General features: G+C 41.1%; 1 long non-coding RNA gene across 3 annotated transcripts in view; it reads right to left on the minus strand.

Moving 5' to 3' along the window:
• Positions 1-18,053, minus strand: part of LOC147349220 (uncharacterized) — a 168,817-nt gene that overhangs the window by 141,293 nt on the left and 9,471 nt on the right. For 2 of the 3 annotated variants that reach the window (XR_015149706.1, XR_015149704.1), the window contains one exon: positions 4,905-4,981. This is a non-coding gene — a long non-coding RNA (uncharacterized LOC147349220). Of the gene's footprint in view, positions 1-4,904; positions 4,982-14,123; positions 14,910-18,053 lie in introns of those variants that run through there. The other variant, XR_015149705.1, reaches the window with a different exon arrangement.

The raw sequence follows: 18,053 nt of genomic DNA on the forward strand, positions 1-18,053 counted from the left end.
ACTTTAATTGTTTTTCTACTGGAAATTCACATTTTCACCAGCATATACCTGATTTTTTTTATTTTCCTTAAAACATTTTCCTCAATCCATACTGTCAGGTATTTTTTTCAGACCCAGAAACTTTTCTTTACATATCTTTGATTATACACTTATTTATACTTTCTATTCATTAGTTTCATCTTCAAGGATGCCAGTTATTCATACCTTCACGTTCCATTCCCCAAATCGATCATTTTTCATTTTCTTCTGCATTATAAAATAGATTCTACATTAACTATCCCCAAAGTAGATTTTTAATTCTGCAGGGGAGTTTTAATTTTTATGGATTCTTTTCTTAACATTGGCAGCTCATTTTTAATCTTTATCCACTCCCCCTTCAAATACTCTTTCACAGATACCCTTCTTTTTGCCCTTTCATAACTCAAAGCAGGTATATTTTAAATTTCCTTCTTTTACTATGATGACCTTTCACACATACTTTTTATTTACACACCCAGTTTGCTCCAGAAGCAATTGAGAAGGTATCCCTCCCCTCTCCCCCAAGAGTTTTATATATTTATCTATTTTTGGCTGCGCTGGTTCTTTCCTGACGCACAGACTACTCTCTAGCTGTGGTGCACAGGCTTCTCACTGCACTGGCTTCTCTTGCTGTGGAGCACGGACTCCAGGGTGCACAGGCTTCAGGAGTTGCAGCTCACAGGCACTAGAGCACCAGCCCCATAGCTGTGGCTCACGGGGTTAGTTGCTCTATGGCATGTGGGATCTTCCCCTTCTGGGGATCAAACCCATATCTCCATGTCTAGTTGGTCATCATGAAACATTAGAAACCTCTGTATATGTTTGGGGGTTTTAGGTCACTTTTTAGGAACCTGTTTAAGATGAAGGAGTATAAAAGAAGATAAAAATAATATCAAAAGTATGCACAATCCATTATATTTTAGTCTGTCCTGGGTAATTTTATCAAATGAAATGTATAGCTCTTTCTATTTCTATAGGCTGTTTCTTGTAATTTTTGAAATTAAAATAATAGCCAGTTCTCTCAACACTGCACCAGAAGTTAGGAGCCAAGTCCCAGTGAGCGTGGGTGTCCTGAACATTTGAGACTGTCGGGACTCACAGAATCTCTGCTTAGCGGGACAGTCTACCAACCTTTGGGCTGTGACCGAGTAATCCTTTGGTGGTGAACAAGGTCACCCACCAATAACGATCACAAAGGCCAAGAGTGATAGAAAAACACTGTTGTGGATGAGTTCAGCTGTTCACCCTCCCTGACAGGGTGAGTTGCTAAGCGGTAGCTCTAACTTCTGTTTGAGACTTCCCTTAAGTCTCAACCTTGATAGAATTTCCATCCTCTCCTCCAAGCATCCCCTGTCTCTAAGTTTCATCATGAATATGGTAGATGAAGGAAACAAATTTTCTGAAATTAATATGGACAGAATATTTTGTATTTCTTACTATACTTCTTACTTATGCACAAGTGCATGACTAAAAAGCAGAAGTTCTAAATAGAGATTCTAAGGGATTGATGAGCTGTTTACTTTCTCATGTCATCAATTATCATGGCCAATAAATCAATTGCACTGATTGGCTCCCTACAGCCCTGTGTAGGATGCATCTCTTCATCCATTTACTGTTACTCTTTAATGATCATTATCTGGCCTGGTTCCAGTATCCAGTGAATCGGCAATGCTTCAAAAGTCAACTAGACTAAAGTCTTTCTGCTTCTGTATTTTTAAAGTATCAGTTCATTCACTTAACTAACATTACTACCTTGTCTAACTTTTATTTTAAGTAATGTTCTAGACTTGTGGGGATTATATCATAGTCCTTGCTTTCATGACAGTATGTGAATAATTATCATTTGAGCTAGTGTTTACAAACACTACACAAGAAACACAGTAAAATGTCACAGAGATACAGAAGTAGGAATAAGTGCTTTCATCTGAGATTAGAGAACATTTCATAGAGGACTTAGTACGTGAGTTTATCTATAAGAGTAAGAACAGATGACATTAAGAGAGATTGGAAGGATGCTCCTAGGAAATAGAGTAACATGGAAATGTATATGAGTGTTATTTTTTTAAAGGCAAGTAGCACAATTTGAGGGGTAAGGTAACTAAAGGCAGATATAATAAGATGTAATTTTGGAAATGTAGGTTTGAAATAAGTCAGGAGAAACTTTGAGTGAGTGCCAGCTTAAAATGTTCAAATACCCTTTTGCAATCCCTCCAGAAAATAAAATAAACTTTGAAATTTTATTTAAATTCTATTTCCCAGTTATTCTATCTGAAACAATTTCTTGTTTGCAAGGGAAATATTTTCAGAATCTACAGATTAAATGTCCTAAAATATCAATTGAGTGTTTTTTTTAATAAATTGAAATTGCTCCAGTTTCACTAAGTACATTATATGTTAGAGAGCGACACCTAATGGTAATATGTTATTTTACAGCCAATTCTGTGATTCAGGAGAAAAGATTATAATAAAAAGGATAGAAAGGGGTTAGGCAAGCTCTCCCAGAGGAGCGACTTCCCTGGACTACAGTAAGGGCTGTGATGACCCTAAGGGCAGTAAGAAGAGACGGCAGGTGATTGCAAAGGGCCCCAAATTTCCTGAATTACTAAGTTCTACTTTGCCAACAAAGGTCCATCTAGTCAGGGCTATGGCTTTTCCAGTGGTCATGTATGGATGTGAGAGTTGGACTGTGAAGAAAGCTGAGTGCCAAAGAATTGATGCTTTTGAACTGTGGTGTTGGAGAAGACTCTTGAGAGTCCCTTGGACTGCAAGGAGGTCCGAACAGTCCATTCTAAGGAGATCAGTCCTGGGTGTTCTTTGGAAGGAATGATGTTAAAGGTGAAACTCCAGTACTTTGGCCACCTCATGCGAAGAGTTGACTCATTGGAAAAGACTCTGATGCTGGGAGGGATTGGGGGCAGGAGGAGAAGGGGAGGACAGAGGATGAGATGGCTGGATGGCATCACCGACTCGATGGACGTGTGTTTGAGTGAACTCCGGGAGTTGGTGACGGACAGGTAGGCCTGGCGTGCTGCGATTCATGGGGTCACAAAGAGTCAGACACGACTGAGTAACTGAACTGAACTGAATGGAACATAAATTATTAGTCAGCATTTGGGATCCTCCATGCTTGTGTTCTCTGCATCTGCCAGAGGATAACAAGCCTAAAGTAGTTTTATCTAAGGATAGTATAAGAGTAAAAATGTAGAACCTACATCTATCTAATAATAGGTTCTTCAGATCCCCGGGAATTATAATGCATGATGTTTTCAAATCATGGTGCTGGAGAAGACTCTTGAGAGTCCCTTGGACAGAAAGCAGATCAAACCAGCCAATCCTAAAGGAAAGCAACCCTGAATATTCATGGAAGGACTGACGCTGAAGCTGAAGCTATACTACTTTGGTCATCTGATACAAAGGGCCAACTCATTGGAAAAGACCCTGATGCTGGGAAGGATTGAAGGCAGGAAGAAAAGGGGGATGACAGAGGATGAGATGGTTGGATGGCATCACTGAATCAATGGACATCAGTTTAAGCAAAGTCTGGGAGATAAAGGACAGGAAAGCCTGGTGTGCTGCAGTCCGTGGGTTTGCAAAGAGCTGGACACAACTTAGCTACTCAACACAACCCAACAACAAGACAAACCCCAAATGTCCAAATGTTTGTCTAACATCACATATAATAAAACTTTATAAGAACGGTCACACATTCTATCACTTGTGTCTTTCTGAAAAAAGGAGGCAACATCACAAAGTATCATAAAACGCCTTAAACCCCCGGAAGCCACTCTTCCACTACTTCCGGTTCAAATGCCAGGGCAGCGTCTGCCTATCCACGGTAGTGATTTTATGCTGGAAGACCTTCTCATTTGCTTACATCTTGTAAATGGAGACGGGGATGATCCAGGCTAGGGTACACTCCTCCAAGCACGTGGGGCGGGAGGACAAATACAACCCATCAAAAAGTCACACAATGACTTTTTTACGATAACCTTCAGTGAACGCATTTTCTTTTTTTGTTTGTTTGGTTGGTTTTTTTTTTTAATTTATTTATTTTAATTGGAGGCTAATTACTTTACAATATTGTATTGGTTTTGCCATACATTGACATGAATCTACCACGGGTATACATGTGTTCCCCATCCTGAACCCCCCTCCCACCTCCCTCCCCATACCATCCCTCTGGGTCATCCCAGTGTACCAGCCCCGAGCATCCTATATCGTGCATCGAACCTGGACTAGCGATTCGTTTCATATATGATGTTATACATGTTTCAATGCCTTCTCCCAAATCATCCCACCCTCGCCCTTTCCCACAGAGTCCAAAAGACTGTTCTATACATCTGTGTCTCTTTTGCTGTCTCACATACAGGGTTATCGTTACCATCTTTTTAAATTTCATATATATGCGTTAGTATACTGTATTGGTGTTTTCCTTTCTGACTTACTTCACTCTGTATAATAGGCTCCAGTTTCATCCACCTCATTAGAACTGATTCAAATGTGTTCTTTTTAATGGCTGAGTAATACTTCATTGTGTATATGTACCACTGCTTTCTTATCCATTCATCTGCTGATGGACATCTAGGTTGCTTCCATGTCCTGGCTATTGTAAACAGTGCTGCAATGAACATTGGGGTACACATGTCTTTTCAATTCTGGTTTCCTTGGTGTGTATGCCCAGCAGTGGGATTGCTGGGTCATATGGCAGCTCTATTTCCAGTTTTTTAAGGCATCTCCACACTGTTCTCCATAGTGGCTGTACTGGTTTGCATTCCCACCAACAGTGTAAGAGGTGAACAAATTCTCTTGTTCCCCCTTCTAAGACTCGCAAGCTTAGAAAAAAAATGTTCAGTTGTTAGATGAACAGAAAATGAGTTCTCACTTACTCTGCCTATGTTTAGTATGAAGATCTGTCATCTCTCTGATCAACTGGGACTCTGGGCTGCAATCCATAAATCCTGGACTGGAAAAGAAAAAGCAAAAGTTAGCACAGAGCACCTAGGTCATTTTAGGTTCTAAGTTTGCATTCTACTCACATCTTCAAGCAGTACAAAAAAAAAAGAAAGAAAACTAAAATAATCCTCTTTGCTTATATTATTCTAACTGGGTACACTTCATTTCAGCTTTTAGCTCCGGTTTTATCATTTTAGCTTGCACCATGACTTTGAATTATATTTCTATTAGAATGTAAGTTTGTGGATACCATTTTCCAAAATGACATTAATTTAATGCCATGCATTGTGCTGTTATGTGCTATCACAGAATTATGTACAAGGAAATGGCTGACAAAAAATAAGCAACCTGTGTTTCCAATATCAAGTGTTTTTTTTTCCTCTACATATGCATTCTAAGATAATATTCTTATGCACATTAGGTTTACTCTAGTCTCTTAGCTTGACTCAGCAAGATTTATATTATATAATGCCCCAAATAGACGTCAAACATTTTCAATTCCTATTCTTATTTACACTGTAATCTCCCAAGAACTTATGAAACATTGGAGGAAGGGAAGGATGTTCAAATATGCAAGGACTACCCTAAGTCATGAACATTGGCTGGCAATGCCAATGGAAGCATTATTATTATTATTGAATCTGGAGGGATTTGATGAGAGTAATCAGGGCATACAGGTGCCAATTGCCTTTTCCAGCCCCCAGAGGCAGAAGTAACTAGTATGGTGGAGGGACCTGATGTTTCCTAAGGTGGCCCTGCATGTTAATGGCTCTGCCAGGATAGGCTCCTTGGTGGGTTGTAAAGAAAAGAGCAGGCGGAATAAGTGTTCCCAGGAGGATGGCACAGGGTTCTTTCCAGCTGGTTGGAAGCCTGCCTCTGTGACAAGAATAATCCTAAAGGGAGTGATTCTCCCTTCATCTCTCCTGCTCCCCCCACCTCTAGCAGAATAACGTTCCCAGAGAGAAGCACAAAAAGATAGTGATGCCTCCTGTCCACAAGCTTATTAATTTACTTTTGCATGAACACCCCAAGCCTAATGTTCATCCTCCTCTAAAACCACAGCTAGGGGGCTTCCCTGGTGGCTCAGTGGTAAAGAATCTGCCTGCTGCTGCAGGCGACACCGGTTTGATCTCTGGTCCCGGAAGATCTCACATGCTGCAGGACAACTAAGCCCATGTGCCACAACCACTGAAGCCCAAGCACTGCAGAGCCTGTGCTCTGCAATAAAAGGAGCTGTCGCCATGAGAAGCGCGCGCACCACAGCTAGAGAAGCACCCACGCAGCAGTGAAGACCCAGCACAGCCAAAAATAAATAAATAAAGTTATAAAAAAAAAAACCTCACAGCTTGGGCAATACCCCTTGTAAAATTAGATAACAAACAGCTACATAAAGTCTGTACCACACGAGTACCACTCACATACAAGAACTTCTCAACTTTTCTTGGCCATGTTGCGGTACATGAATTTCTTTAAGCAATATATATTAGTAGCTTATTTTTAAATGAAATCTGAACTTTTCTGTCTTTTGATGAATGAATTTAACCTATTCACGTCTTGTATGAAAGTAAATATGCATCCTTAACTCCTTTTGTTGATTTTAGGTTTACTTTTTATCATTCTTTATTGTTGTGGATCCATCTGTTCATAGTGGTCTCCAGACACACACTCTAGAGCAGTACCATCTGATAGAATGTTCTGTGGGGAGGGAAATGTTCTAAATCTCTGCTACTCAATTCAGTAATCTGTAGCCACAAATGGCTATCGTACACTTGATATGTGGTTACTGCAACTGAGGAACTGAAATTGTTATTTAAAGTAATCTTGGTTAATTTAAATGGTCACATGTGGCCCGTGGCTACTGCATTGAACAGTGTAACCTAGAAGCTTTTGTCAGCCTGGTAAACTAGGAGAGGAGGGTCCCCACTTGACAGGCAGAAGTCAGCAGCCTGAGTCCAGCCTGCTTTGCTAGTGACTCCAGAGCAAAGGAGGGTCCAGGTAGCAGAGAGGAGAAGAAAACTTCCATCTTCAAGGGGCTCTGGGTCGGCTCTCCAGATATCTTTTTTTCTCTCTGCAGACTCCTGCCATCAAGAGCACTGAAATGTATCATCTCCAGGACTCTGTCTCCATGACACCGGTAAGTCGTCTTTTTAAGGGATCTCTGCCTGATGTCTTACTGAAGATGGTGGGTAGGCAGTCCCCTTCCTCAAGCATACTTGACTTCCTGCTCTGCTTCTGGCCCTGGACTCAGAACTGTGGCTCTCCAACTTAAAGAGAATATAGGATTGGGGAGTTCATTGGGAACCACACACAACAAATAGGCTGGCTCCTTTTCAAAAGGACCCAGAGTCTTCCACTTGCTGGACCCTGAAGAAGCTGCAAAAAATCTCTCATTTCACTGTAGGCTTTGAGGAGGAACCAGCCCTCACCGTTTCTGCCTCTCAACTCCACCAGCAGCCTAGGTGTTCTCCTAAACTCCTGTAGTTGTTATCTGTTCCAGTAGGAAATGGGAATGGGGGCTCTCAAGCCTGTCATATTCCTAGAATCTCCTCCAGCTAATTCTCTGTGAAAGTGTTACATCTTTATCCTACTTTCCAACTGAATAACTGAGGAGTTGGAAATACTAGGCCATTTCAGCCTGGGTCCCAGATACCTGTTCACCCATGGCTGGACGGAGCTTTTCTGAAACTTAGCTTTCCCTGCATTCCACTGCAGGCAATCTTTCCCTGCTGAACATACTCTGTCCTCTGCAGCAGCTCCCCTCCTGACCTCTCCTTCGTTTTTTTTTTCTTTTTGGAATGTATCTCATTCATTATTAACATTTTAGAACTACATGAGACTAAAGACTAAGTCCCCAAATTTACACAGGTGAGGTAAAAGAGTCACAAGGACGGACAAATAGAAAGCCTGTAGGCTGTCACATTCCCTTCCTCTCCTACACGGTCAACTGCAGAAACCTTCCCTGCTGGCCTCCAAATCTTTCCCAACAGAATACTCCAGGCAGCCTCTTCGTATTTAATCGTAAATGTGGTTGGCGTCATACAGTAAGCCCATTTGCTGATCCAGTGTTAAGTGATGTTAGAATTAAGACTGAGGCCTGAACTTATGTCCCCGGTTTCTCAGGCCACTCACCTCTCTAGTGCCTCACCATGCTGTGCTTATGTCCAAATGCCATGTTTTCATGCTTCACAACCTCCCAGCCACATTTCATTACGAGCTAAGTTTTCCAAAAAACATCTAATCATGGTTTTGTCTTTTAACTTATTCTTCTTAAAGAAGGAAAACATCTATGGGTTAAAAAAAAATCAAAATTTGGGAACAGCAGGTGCAAACTACGATATATAAAATGGATAAATAACAAGGTCCTACTGTGTAGCACAGGGAAATATATTCAATGTCTTGTAATGAACCATAATGGAAAAGAATTTTTAAAATACCAAAAAAAATCAAAGCAATATAAAAGTGTAGTCTGAGAAGTCATGCTCCCACCCTCTCACCACCTACACCATCCCTCCACTTTTATTAGTTGCTTGTTTATCCTTCCAGGGTTTCTTTGTGCAAATACAAGCACATCAAATATATATTCTTATTTTCTGCCCTGGTTATACACAAAAGGTAGCATATTATATACAGTTTTAGCACCTTGCCTTTTTTAATTTAATATATTCTGGAAATGGATCGTCCTCATTTCTCAGCAGATACAAAATCATGTAACCTTTGACATTTAGCTCCTTCAAACAGGATCCAACGTGCAATACACATCTTCTTAAGCCCTGCTTTTGTCCTCTCTGAAATGCAACGCCACTGGACAGTTAATGTCTAAGTGGCCCTTTTTGCATAACCTTGAAGATCATTCCCAATCCTCCTCAGTAGGTGAAGTTTTTTCTATTATCCAGCAGCATGGCCAACACTTGTATTTTAAAATAAACTTAATTAAAGCCACCACTCTTTTGAGAGACATTTTTTTTAAGGCATAGAGATACACATAAATCATCATAATGACATTGACAAGAGTTTAGAATTTTGGAGTTGCCAAGTAGGAACCTGGAGACTTCAGAATTGATTTTGTTAATAAAGTGGAGGCTTACTTATTACACATCTGCTCCTAAAACTGCTCTCAGTTCCACTCACAGAAGGCCTGCGGCTTCCCTGGCTTGTAGGCCTCTGGTAGAGACCTTTAGATCTGTGGGGCTGCCCCAAAATTACCCCACCAGACTGAGTACTGATTAAATGGGCCCCAAAGTATCCACCCCTACTCTTACGTCAACTGCCCTGAGTGTACCTGGTCATCAGAAGACAGAGTAGAGTCTGTGGTCCATGTAGCCTCTTGTACTCGGATCTTTTTTACCTTCTACATATGAACAAATCACTTACACATTTTTCAGTTCCTTTGAATTGTCTTGATAATACAGAATGAGCCCTCCCTAGAAAGCCAGCATTTCTTTGAGAGAAGAATAAATGTTGGGGACATTATACAAAGCAAAGAAACATATTTAAGGATACATATCCTGCTGCTGCTGCTAAGTCTCTTCAGTCATGTCCGACTCTGTGCAACCCCATAGACGGCAGCCCACCAGGCTCCCCCGTCCCTGGGATGTTCCAGGCAAGAACGCATCCTACATATCCTCATTTCCGTCCCAACACTTCTTTTTTTTTTTTAATTTTTTTTTTTTTACTTTACAATATTGTATTGGTTTTGCCATACATCAACATGTATCTGCCACAGGTGTACACGTGTTCCCAATCCTGAACCCCCCTCCCACCTCCCTCGCCATACCATCGTTCTGGGTCATCCCAGTGCACCAGCCCCAAGCTTCCTGTATCCTGCATCAAACCTGGACTGGCGATTTGTTTCTTACATGATATTATACATGTTTTAATGCCATTCTCCCAAATCATCCCCCCCTCCCTCTCCCACAGAGTCCAAAAGACTGTTCTATACATCTGTGTCTCTTTTGCTGTCTTGCATACAGGGTTGTCGTTACCATATTTCTAAATTCCATATATATGCGTTAGTATACTGTATTGGTGTTTTTCTTTCTGGCTTACTTCACTGTGTACAATAGGCTCCAGTTTCATCCATCTCATTAGAACTGATTCAAATGTATTCTTTTTAATGGCTGAGTAATACTCCATTGTGTATATGTACCACAGCTTTCTTATCCATTCATCTGCTGATGGACACCCAACACTTCTTAGATGGCAAATTTCTTTGAACAAAGGCTAAGAAAACAACAGAGTAGCCTGGTGGGCTACAGTCCACGAGGTTGCAAAGAGTCAGACATGACTGAAGTGACTTATTGGACATGACTCCATATGGATGGAGACAGAGAATAACAAGACCTTGTAGCTTGGGGTTATTGATGCCAGATAAGCGGAGACATCACACAGAGACTGTTTTGCCTCTTTCCTATCACTGCTCCCGGGAGGCCCAGTGGTAAAGAATCCGCCTGCCAATGCAGGAGACACAAGAGTTGCAGGTTCAATCTCTGGGTCAGGAAGATGCCCTGGAGTAGGAAACGGCAATGCACTCCTATATTCTTGCCTGGAAAATTCTACAGACAGAGGAGCCTGGCAGCTACAGTCTGTGGGGTCACAAAGAGTCAGACATGACTGAGCACACATGCACGCAATACCACTGCTCCCCAGAAAGAGACAATGTGGGGACTCTGTAAGGAGAGCACGCCAGGCCTCAGGATGGAGCAGACACCAGCAAGTCAGTCTCAACACTAGACAGGAACATTAGCCTTAACAGCACTAATTAGTAATTTATTTCTTCTTTGTGTATCTGAGCACTTAATGATCTGAATCTTGGGAGGTAACTGAGTAATAGGTCACTGCTGGACAAGCCATCTTGACTTTAGAAGTTGCTATTGTTTTTTACATTACCCTCAAGTACCATCATTAAGTTGTGAGCAAAACCAATTTTCTTAATCATCCCCAATCTCCCCACCCCTTCTTCACTAGGATAATATCATCAACAGGCTTCACAAATTGGGCATCTGAGATTTAGTTGAATTAGTAACACCTCAAAGATCATTTATGGCTGCAGCAATCAGCCTCCAATTTCATCTAATTAGAGAGCAAGATTATTTCCCTAAATCCTCACTAATATTTTGAGTTGACAAACAATGGAGCAATCCCGATAAAGAGAATAAATGAGTTTCATAAAGCCACTGCTTTCCTGTTCCCTCTTCAATAACCTGACCACTATGCCCCATGTGCAAATTTAAGTGTCGAGAACAGAACACATAAGCATTCATCACAGCACTCATCAGCCAAGAAAGCTCTGAAGAAACTGCCCTGAACCAGAAGCGTTTAACTCTGGGGCTGCCATCCACCAGGAACAATGCTACTGCTTTTATGCTTAAATTCTTAAACAGTCAGGGACAGAGACAAATTTTGCTTGGTCCCCCATCATGACATTACTTAAGTATTTGCTAACGCTAATTTCTCCCAATAAATTATAACTCATTCCCCAAAGTTATTTCTCAAATATATTTGCGTGTGTGCTAAGTTGCTTCTGTCCCATCTGACTCTGTGCAACCCTATGAATTGTAGCACGCCAGGCTCCTCTGTCCATGGAATTCTCCAGGAAGAAATACTGGAGTGCGTTGCCATGCCCTCCTCCACTCAAAGACACTATGGAGCACCTAAAAAGATGAGGATGTGGAAATCTGATCAAGCCTGCTCTAGTTTGGTAAATGACAACTTTTTCCATCTGAGACAACATCTGTAGGCTATGTCTATTTTGAGTACATGTGCTGCATGCTAAGTCGCTTCAGTCATGTCCAGCTCTTTGTGACCCTATGGACTGTAGCCCACCAGGTTCCACTGTCCATGGGATTCTCCAGGCAAGAATACTGGAGTGGGCTGCCATCTGCATCTCCAGGGGATCTTCCCGACCCAGGGATCGAACCCACGTCTCTTATGTCTTCTGCACTGGCAGGCAGCTTCCACGTTATCGCTAGTGCCAACTGGGAAGCTTGAGCACGTGTGAGGGTATTAAAATTCATTTAAAATTGGATGCAGTGTTGGCAACTATGCCCCATGGGTAACAAGATGAGAAATTATATAGCAGATGCACAGAACAGTGGGAGGAGAAGAACTGAATGAAGAGAATAGAAGACAGCAAAGTAGAGAAGAGTTAAAGGGGGAGAGAGACCCTGCTGAGGCTGTCTTGACAAAGAGCGTTATGGACTCCACAAGGGGGTCTGGTAGGTCAGGACCTGGGCTGGCTGACAGAGTCCGATAAATGTGTCTGGCTCTGTCCCAAAGCTCTTAATGCACAGGGACCCTGGCAGGATCATTCTATACCTCATCTTACTTGGCAACATTATTCTGGAAGATAAAAGGGAGAGACTGTATTGGGGAAGCAATAAGAAGAGTGGTGTCCAGTGGAAGACTGGAGAATCTGGGTTCCTTCTTCCTCAACAGAAGTTCAGGCTGGGTCCCTTAACATTTGTCCTCAGCTGTATTAAATGTGTCACCCATTTCTGCCATTTGAAATCAAAGGAATGCAATGGGCAGAGTTTGCAACTTGCTTTCTAGAAACTTAAATATTTAGTCATTTATTTTAAAGCTAATGACTCACTTTCAGGTGTGCAAACTTACATTTCCTAGAAATCTGGAAAGCCACCTAAACCTCTTGATTTTCTGAGGACCAATATTATAGGTTATTAAGGCAAATGTCAACAAAGCAGAGAGAGCCTGCCCATTGTTTTCCCACTCTCCATAAGTGCAAACAGCACTCCCGTGGGAGTCTGGAGACCTGTTTATTTTTCAGCTGACAAAGGTGAAAGCTATTAAGTGGTGGAGCCAGCTCTGAGCTCCATTGTATCAGACTCCATCATGTCCCACGCTTGCTCCCTGACCTCTAAACCACACATCAGTCAGTCCTTTGTACCCTGATTAATAACGAAATATTTTTCAGACTTCATAGAAATCTGAGAAATGCCAAGATGCTAAAGAGCAAGTCAAAAGGTCCCACTTTCTGCTGATGGCTGCCTGCCTTGTGTGGAGTCATCCTCAATTTTGTGGAACTGAGGACCCTTTTAATAGCTAATATTTACTAAGCACTAAGTAAGCTATGACACCCCACTCCAGTACTCTTGCCTGAAAAATCCCATGGACGGAGGAGCCTGGTGGGCCACAGTCCATGGGGTCACTAAGAGTCGGACACAACTGAGCGACTTCACTTTCACTTTTCACTTTCATGCATTGGAGAAGGAAATGGCAACCCACTCCAGTGTTCTTGCCTGGAGAATCCCAGGGATGGGGGAGCCTGGTGGGCTGCTGTCTATGGGGTCGCACAGAGTCAGACACGACTGAAGCGACTTAGCAGCAGCAGCAAGTAAGCTATATGCTATGTTCTGAACACTGCCTGTGTATCAACTCATTTATCATTCACAACTACTCTGAGAAATAGTCATCCCATTTTGCAGATAAGGAGACTGATTCCTAGAAAGGTTAATGGATGCAAGGCCTTACCACAAGTGGGTGGGGGTGCCCAGGTATAAACTGTGGTTCCAAATTGTACCTCCTTCTGTAAGACCTAGCCACCATCTGCCTGTCTTCTCTCTCTCCTTTTTTACACACACACACACACACACATACCTTTTTAACATAAAGGAATTATACCCACAATATAGCTCTACAATAAACAATAGATCTTGAAGCTCTTTCGATGTCTATGCATATTGATACGTCATTCTTCTAAGAGATGCAAATAGTCAAATGTCACCTTGTCTGAGGGTGTGCCTGGCCATCTTTATAAAATAGCACTCTCCCCATCTCTGTCATTCTCATCCCTTAATTTTCTTCTCAGCTTTTATCAACCCAGGTATATTTATTTGTTTACTATCTCCCTCCGCTAAAAGGTAAACTTTATGAGACAGAACTTCCTTTTTTTACTGGTATATTCCCAGTCTATAGAGCAGTGCTGGCACCTCAGAGACACTCAAAACATTTTTTGAATGAATACTCTTGAGATCACCCTTCAAAAAGACGTTATCAATTTACATAATCACAATAGTGTATGCGTGCCCACTAACCCACACCCCTGCTAACACTGCCCATTGTAGGACTTTCAAATTTTTGTTAATCCAAGAGCTCATTTTAATCTACATTCCCTGAGACCTTGTGGAGTCAATTACCTGTTCAAATACGTTTTTCCCTTTGGCAGTTGGATCTGATTTCTTCTTATCTATTTGTAGGCGCTCTTTACACATACCAGGCACCAATCCTCTGTATTTTATGAGCTGAAAATGTTTTATCCTCTTCTGTCTCTCATGGGCCACTGGTCAGGCATGGAAGCGAAGCTTTGACTGACTCCTCAGGGAGCCCTGTCACTGGATGGAGACCAGAAGTGCTATGGACTAAATATCCTCATGAACTGGCTTGTTTCAGATGACCTGGGCCTTTTCAGAACCATTCAGTCAGCAGCTACCATTCCCTGAACCCTACTCTGAATAAAAAAAAAAAGATTCCCAGGATTGTGCCTCCTGCCAGGCCTTGCGAGAGAGCACCGTATTGAATCAGCTGCCATCCAACATCATGGGGTCGAGATTAAACACTGAAGGAATATTGTTAGAGGACACGCTGCCCATCCAAGCCTTTATATATTCTCTCCAGTCTAATTATCTGAGAACTGAATTCTTGGCCTCTGTTTTCCTGAAGTCACTTTAGCTGACCTCCACGTTCCAGCTAGCTGGTTAACAGCTGTTACTGATTCTCTCTGAAAATGAACCGAGGAAAGCCCAGGGCCAGCTGAATGCTAGCAGCTAACAAATCCAAGCATTTCTGTCTTCCCCGGTTATTTGCTTGCCCAGACTCCGTTGTGTTTTTTTCCTCAAATCTATTTATACTATTTAATTTTGTTGTTGTAATTCATAATTTGTTATTATATAAAGTAATCAAAATGTAGGTGAACAGAGATTAGTTGTTCCTATGAAAACTTGGTTGATTATTTCAGATACATCAGAAAATTAGGTGCTAAAAATTGGTATGAGATAACCATTAAAAAAAAAAGGGGGTGGGGGGAAATGTCCAAAAATGTAGAAATGTAGAAGCATTCCTCCTTCAGATCGGATTGTAAAGAAAAGGTCCAGGCTCTACATCAAAATACATCTCAGAAACTGCACCTTTCCTTATAATAAAATGAATGTCATATGCATGATTTTTTTATAATTCTCTGCTTTTGTACACTTTATAGTAGCTGGTCCTACTCACATTGTACTCTGCGGGTGGAAGCAGGAGCAGTAGAAGCTTATTACAAATGCAGGATATCAGGCCAGCCCCAGACTTACTGATTCAGGACCTACATTTTAAGAAGTTCCTCAGGTGACTGAGCACACTGCACTTTGAAAAGCACCAATCTACAGGATGGTTTCCCCCTGATTCTATAAGGGACACTAAAAATAAATCTGTGCAGTTGAGGACTTTTCTAGATACTAAACTCAGCCCGTGTCAAAAATGTCTTTTTAAATTTGGGGGTAGGAAAAGCTTTTCCCTTGCAGACAGTAATAATTATAATATCAACCTTAACTTCCTTTTCCGTCTGACCACAAGGAAGCTCATAAACAGTTTTTACTCTGCTATGTCATCTGTTCTTGTTTTCTTATTTTAATTAGTATTTCCCCTAGTGGAGTAGCTTTTATTTACATTTTGTTATTTCATTGTTATATGTTTCTTAACATTTATTTACTTTATTGTTTTCCCTAACATCATTTATGGAGAAACATAAGGAGATTAAGAAATGGAGTCTTCAAAAGTACTTTGAGGGGAAGGAACATGTATCATCTGGGTACCTACACACAGTAAGTGCTATATTAATGAATGAATAAATAAATGTCCAATGGAATGGATTAAGTACATATGATGAGAGTTTCATTTGGTTTACATTCTAAAAAAAAAAAAAAAGATTTGACACAGGTAGCCACCAACCTGATCAGTAAAATAACACATTACTTTTACATTTTCTTCTTTACTCGTCATTCAAAGAAAGTCATAACCCAGAATTTGTTTGAGGGTCTGAAAATTGTATTCAAAATATGTAGGACAACATGTACGATGTCAACTTTCAGTCAAGCTAATGGGTAATTAGGATACACGGTAGGGTGGGTCAGATGTCTATGTGTACCTTGGATGGGATGATAGAAAATACTTCCATCTTCACCCAAACCACAGTGCTCACCTGGGGCTTCTGGAACCATTTCTAAAGACTCACAGACCTTTAGCCTCTTAAAGCCAAAGCTCCCCATGGACTGCCTCCCAGTGATCTGCAGGGGAACAAGGTAATGTTGACTTTGGTGGCTCCGAGACAGTGTAAAACGGTAGCAGACAGTAGCACACAGCCAGCCAGGAAAATGGGACATCTGCGTGTGAGCCAACACACCCCACTGACCTTGAACTGAAGGAAGGAACCTCGGCAGGGACCATTACAGGGCTCAGACTCCCCGAGCGGAGAACGAACTCCACTCCCCTGCAAGCGCAGAGGAGTAGCCCCTGCCACATTCACCAGCCTGGCACACAGCCGTCATCAACAAAGCCAGCTTTGTGATGAGGAAACATGGAGGACTGTAAAGTGTATCAATTCTCTCACCTTCTACTGAGATCAATTCTGTCTGACAGAAATGTAATGCAGGCTATGAATGTAATTTTAAATTTTTATAAAGTTTAAAAGAAAAAAGTGAACTTAATTTTAATAATATGCTTAAAAGTCATAATAAGCTATATTTAGCCCAATATACATAAACTGCTAGCATTTCAATATATAATCTATAATTTAAAAATTATTAATGAGACAGTACACCCATTTTACATACTAGGTTTGTGAAACACACCATCTCATTTTGGACTAGCCACATTTAAAGCATGCAATAGACACTGCAGGTGGCTAGTGAGTAGAGTCCTGGACAGTGCAGACTTTAGATACTGAAAATGCAAAAGTGGCAAAGTAAGCATTCATAAACAACGGGAAAGGTCCTGGCTTTGAAGAGCAAGGTGCCGAGCTACATTCTACTCCTTGGCTTAAACCTAACTCTTGGCACAAAAGAGCCCATTTAACCTCTCGGAGCTTCTCCTCATTAGAAAAATGTTGATAAGTAATCTCTATGTTTCAAGTTGTTGGGATGAATATATAGCATCCCAAGCAGGAGATGGGCCCCTTGGGCATTCAATAAGTGATGGTGGATATGACCATAAGTCCAGAGAGAAGGACTCCAGCACTGGCTGTGAGAAAAGAGTGAGAAATCCCTGCGAAGGATGTTAAATCCTCTCATTTATCCTGGTTTAAAATCACAATAGTAGAAGAGAAAGATGACAGCTTCATTCTGTTATTTTCTAGTTTCACAGTATGTTATTCTCATAGGTTGTACTCCCTTTATGAAAATATACAGATTGGAGAAAACCACATGTTGTTTTCTTTTCATCTTCAAATCAGGGAATTGAAACATTTTGAATACACAACAAATCAATATTTAGAGAAGTTAGAAGATAAATATCTTTCACCAAGGAATGTTTCACCTCCTACCACCATTCACAATCAAGAAATGCAAAAGAAAGTGGCTAGTGTCAAATAGCTAAGTATTGGGTCAGCCAACGAGTTTATCTGAGTTTTTCAGAAAAATCCAAATGAACTTGTTGGCCAACCCAACAGATGACCTGAAAATGTTCAGACTTCTTGGAGCCCAGGTCACTATAGAATTTAGCATCTCATGTCCTTAACTGTCTTTTTCTCTTCTGATATCAGTGGGTGTAGCTGGAGTCTTGGGAATCCAGTCTACATTTTTGCTGTATTAACAAGTATTGGAAAATATCTCAGAAGGGGGAAAGAGGTTAGACATTCAGGAAGTAGGAAGTTGTTCTAGAAACAGAGTTGTTTTACATAATTTTAGAGGAAAAAAAGATTGTCAAGAGACAAATCGTAAAGAGACAATTTCCTGGCCTTAAGCAAAAGAAGAATAGGATCAGTTAGGTAGGTGGAAGTGGAGCTTGAGAGATACAGGTATTCACTCTCCTCCAGAAAACTCTAAGGTCAAAATAATTACTAGAGAGCCCTAGGGAAGAATATATATTATAAAGTA

The sequence above is a fragment of the Bos grunniens genome, chromosome 21, assembly GCF_055505025.1.
Source record: "Bos grunniens cultivar Pamir isolate PY7600 chromosome 21, Bosgru_T2T1.0, whole genome shotgun sequence".
Classification (NCBI taxonomy): Eukaryota; Metazoa; Chordata; class Mammalia; order Artiodactyla; family Bovidae; genus Bos; species Bos grunniens.